This window comes from Mandrillus leucophaeus, unplaced genomic scaffold (assembly GCF_000951045.1).
Source record: "Mandrillus leucophaeus isolate KB7577 unplaced genomic scaffold, Mleu.le_1.0 Scaffold36, whole genome shotgun sequence".
Taxonomy (NCBI): domain Eukaryota; kingdom Metazoa; phylum Chordata; class Mammalia; order Primates; family Cercopithecidae; genus Mandrillus; species Mandrillus leucophaeus.
In genome coordinates, this window is record NW_012103809.1 from 1119773 (window position 1) to 1124560 (window position 4788).

General features: G+C 46.0%; 1 pseudogene across 1 annotated transcript; it reads left to right on the forward strand.

Annotated features, from left to right (window-relative positions):
- The first annotated feature begins 307 nt into the window (after window positions 1-307).
- Window positions 308-2187, forward strand: LOC105546438 (annotated as a pseudogene). The gene has a single exon (XR_001007092.1). The product of XR_001007092.1 is annotated as a phosphatidylinositol 4-phosphate 5-kinase type-1 alpha pseudogene (transcript).
- Window positions 2188-4788: the final 2601 nt, after the last annotated feature.

The following is a 4788-nucleotide window of genomic DNA, read 5'->3' on the forward strand; positions in this document are numbered from 1 at the left end:
AGCAGCTTGAGCTTAATCCTTTGTGAAGGGGAAGGTCTCCCCTGCGGAAAGCGGTTAAACTTGCGGAGGGGGTGCGCGGCGGGAGTTCTCCCACATGCCAGGCGAACGGTGCGGCCTTGACCTGGTCCTGTAGCCGGCTCCACGGGTCTGAGGGAGGCCCCAGAGGGGACGGGGGAGGTAGCCCGGCTCGACGGGTCTGAGGGAGGCCCCAGGGGGGGCAGGGAGGTGGCCCGCAGAACACGGGTTCTGTAAAGAGACGTGGAGAAGATTCGATTCCGAGAAGAGGAAGCGCCGGGTGGAAAGAGAACCAGGCGGCTGAGGGGGGCAGGGCGCTGCCAAGATGGCGTCCGCCTCCTCCCAGCCGTCGTTGGCGGTCGGTTTTCCATCCTTGGATCCCGGAGTCCCTTCCTGTACCGCGTCCTCAGCGTCTGGAATCAAGAGCCCCATGGCATCCGAGGTGCTTTATGCCTCTGGCATGCCCATCAAGAAAACAGGCCATCGAGGTGTCGATTCCTCAGGAGAGACAACATATAAAAAGACACCCTCATCAGCCTTGAAAGGTGCCATCCAGTTAGGCATCACTCACACAGTGGGGAGCCTGAGTACCAAACCGGAGCGTGATGTCCTCATGCAAGATTTCTACGTGGTGGAGAGTATCTTCTTCCCCAGTGAAGGGAGCAAGCTGACCCCTGCTCATCACTACAACGACTTTCGTTTCAAGACCTATGCACCTGTTGCCTTCCGCTACTTTCGGGAGCTATTTGGTATTCCGCCGGATGATTACTTGTGCTCCCTCTGCAGTGAGCCGCTGATTGAACTCTGTAGCTCTGGAGCTAGTGGTTCCCTGTTCTATGTGTCCAGCGACGATGACTTCATTATTAAGACAGTCCAACATAAAGAGGCGGAGTTTCTGCAGAAGCTGCTTCCAGGATACTACTTGAACCTCAACCAGAACCCTCGGACTTTGTTGCCTAAATTCTATGGACTGTACTGTGTGCAGGCAGGTGGCAAGAACATTCGGATTGTGGTGATGAACAATCTTTTACCAAGATCAGTCAAAATGCATACCAAATATGACCTCAAAGGCTCAACCTACAAACGCCGGGCTTCCCAGAAAGAGCGAGAGAAGCCTCTTCCCACATTTAAAGACCTAGACTTCTTACAAGACATCCCTGATGGTCTTTTTTTGGATGCTGACATGTACAATGCTCTCTGTAAGACCCTGCAGCGTGACTGTTTGGTGCTGCAGAGCTTCAAGATAATGGACTATAGCCTCTTGCTGTCAATCCACAATATAGATCATGCACAACAAGAGCCCTTAAGCAGCGACACCCTTCAAGTGTCAGTTGACACTCAAAGACTGACCCCCCAAAAGGTTCTGTACTCCACAGCCATGGAATCCATCCAGGGAGAGGCTCGCCCGGGCGACACCATGGAGACCGATGACCATATGGGTGGCATCCCTGCTCAGAGTAGTAAAGGGGAAAGGCTTCTGCTTTATATTGGCATCATTGACATTCTACAGTCTTACACATGTCTGAAGAAGTTGGAGCACTCTTGGAAAGCCCTGGTACATGACGGGGACACTGTCTCGGTGCACAACCCAGGCTTCTATGCTGAACGGTTCCAGAGCTTCATGTGCAACGCAGTATTTAAGAAGATCTCCTTGAAGCCTTCTCCTTCCAAAAAGTTTGGGACTGGCTCATCTTTCTCTGGGCGTACAGGCTCCAGTGGCAACTCCTGCATTACTTACCAGCCACTGGTCTCTGGGGAACACAAGGCACAAGTGACAACAAAGGCAGAAGTGGAGCCAGGTGTTCACCTTGGTCGTCCTGATGTTTTACCGTAGAATCCTCCTTTGGAGGAAATCAGTGAGGGCTCACCTATTACTGAGCCCAGTTTATCACCTGTAGTTGGAGAGACTTTGCGTATGCTAACTACAAGTACAACCTTGGAAAACTTGAACGTGCAGAGTCAGAGTTCACCCATTAAGCGCAAAGCCTCAGAAGACCTGGAACGAGATTCTGCCTCTCTGTGATCCCAAGATGTCAGCCCTTGCCCCAGCAATGTGGAATTTTCTTCTACTTGGTCATCAAAAAAGGAGTGTAAAAGAAGCGAGGTGGGCTCTCCATCTTCTTCCTGAAGAAGAGCCTCCTCCTCTTCTCTGTCCTCATGAATGGGCATTAGTGCCTCGGACAGTTGAGGACCACAGCATCCCCTCCACTCCAGAGTTAGGTGGCACGGATTTTCAACTGGCTAACCTTGGCTTCCACAACTGAATTTTTTTCAGACCCCCATTCTTCATGCTGGAAATGAGATTACTAGACTTGGCAGTTTTCTTTCCCCTCATCTTTCACCAGGAACTGGACTCTTAATTTCCTCAGGACAGACTAGCTGGCACATTATCCCCACCTCTTTCTCTCTGATCCCTGGAAGAAGACCCCTGTAATCTCTGTAAAGGTTTTTGGGGGATAGGGGTGTTTAACCACCTCCCAACTTTTTTTCCCCCTGAAAAAAGGAAAAAGCGCACAGCACAAAATTTCAAGCCAGTTTCAGATCAAAACTCCAGAAGTGTTGATGAGATGGCTATTCGTAGGGTTCCCTCAGAAGAGCCACAGTGTTTGTGAAGAGAAAAGTAGTGATTGCTCTGCCAGAAGCAGCACCTCTTTAAACTCCTCCTCTCTTGATGAATTTCTTGAGGCTGAAGGAATGGAGAGAGTGGGACGTGGGGTAATCTTTACCCCTTTTGTTAAAACATGAGGCAGCCATGGGTTGGGAGATCATAGCCCTTCCTAGGCAGAATCCTATTCACTGCCAGGCTGTAATGATTATTACTGTTTTGCAATTTGAAATATATTCTGGTTGCTTTTCTAAAATATGAAGACTTACCAAGTGAATTTTAGATCATTCTCCAAAGGAGATTTTTTTGCTCTTTCCATCTTTTCCAACAGTGTTCTCCTGTTTGTGGTGCTAAGGTGAAGAGGGGACACCTCGGTCTGTTTAACAGGCAGCCTGTATCTATGAGGCCAGCAAATATTTTCTTAAACTCAAGGGGAGACAGTGGATTCTTGCCTCGGTGAGGTCATTGCTATGCCATATGTCCTACCCCCCTGTCTTCATGCAGAGAAGTTGGAAATGGGGGCTACATATGTCCTCTCCTCCCCATCTACAAGAGTTGTGGTTTTCCATCTGATCCTTCCACTGTTGTCAGGAGAAGAAGGGGGCCTGGTATCTCAGGCAGATTGTTGAATTCCTGTTCTTCCCCTTCTCTATCCCACCCTGCCTTGATAGTAGGTTAGCCCATACCCCAAATAACTTTTCATATTAGATACCCCCAGTCAGTTTCTGGCGGCCTGTCTTTGCTGCCATGTTCTTTTTTACAAGAAGGAAACAATTCTTGCTATTTTTTTCATAATTTACTATTTATGATGTATTTATGTGTTTTATTAAGGACAGAGTTCTGTAAGGGGTGGGAGGGAATATTTGAGGGAGGGCTGGGTCTTAGGGAAAGGAATGGGAAATCCACATTTTTATGAAGTGTCTCTATTTGCCTCTACTTTGTATCGTTCAGAAAAGGCAAATGCAATATAAAAATGATATATGGTTTTAATGTGATAAACTTCAATCAGTTATTTAGAAAAAAAAAGACACTGATGGATCATTTTGATAACAATGAAAAAGGAGACAGGGATAAGGAAAAGTTGAGGTTATCCTGTAAAGCATCTTAAAGCAGAAAGGAAGGCTCTTAGTTTGTAATTTAATACACCTGACTGTAATAATTTTAAAGCAGGAGTCAAGGAAGGAAGGCAGCTGACTATGCCATGTGTGTGTCAGCGTAAGGCAAAGGCAGAGCAAGGTGAAAAGGCATGACCAGGAAAGATGATATTCACTGTCATAAATAAATGCAGAGAGAAATACATTTTTTTTGTGAAAAAGAACTTTTTTCTGGACCCATATACTTTATAAGCATAGGGTACCACTTATTCTTCAAACTACCCAAACTAGTCATAGATGAATTTTCAATGTTTTTATATGAGTTCTTTCATGAGCCCAAAATACTATTTCTTACAGTGTGTCTTTCCATAACTTATCTGCTAATAAAGATACCTGCTAGAGTACCAGGAGCCTTAATGAGAGGCTTCTTTAATGTTATGTTACTAGCATCACTTCTGAGACACATTTATTCATCCACTCACATACTAAACCACTCATCTGAGAAGCACTTATTAAAATTTACACTAGAACTAAGGAAACAGATAAAAGACACAATCCCTGATGCCAAGAAGTTGCCTGGCTTGCTGATGGAATTTCCTAGTACCCCATGTTATTCTTGGCTGCGCAAAAATTAAATTTTTAAACTTTTATTATTGTCTAAAATCATGGGTTATACCATTTAGAGAACAAAGCCTCACTACTGTTGCAGGTTGAGGTTACCATTGGGATATTAGGTATCAACACAGGCCCTATGACACAATCTGTGTAAAAACTGTAGCCTTTTGCATAAGGAAAAGTCTGTGTCACTTTTCCTAAAGCTGTGTGAAAACAGCAAAATTATATCCTCTTTTTTTTTTTTTTTTTTTTTTTTGAGACGAGTCTCGGTCTTGTTGCCCAGGCTGGAGTGCAATGGCTCTGTCTCAGCTCACTGCAACCTCCACCTCCCAGGTTCAAGAGATTCTCCTGCCCCAGCCCCCAAAGTAGCTGGGATTACAGGTGTGCACCACCACACCCAGCTAATTTTTTGCATTTTTAGTAGAGACAGGGAGACAGGGTTTCACCATGTTGGCCAGG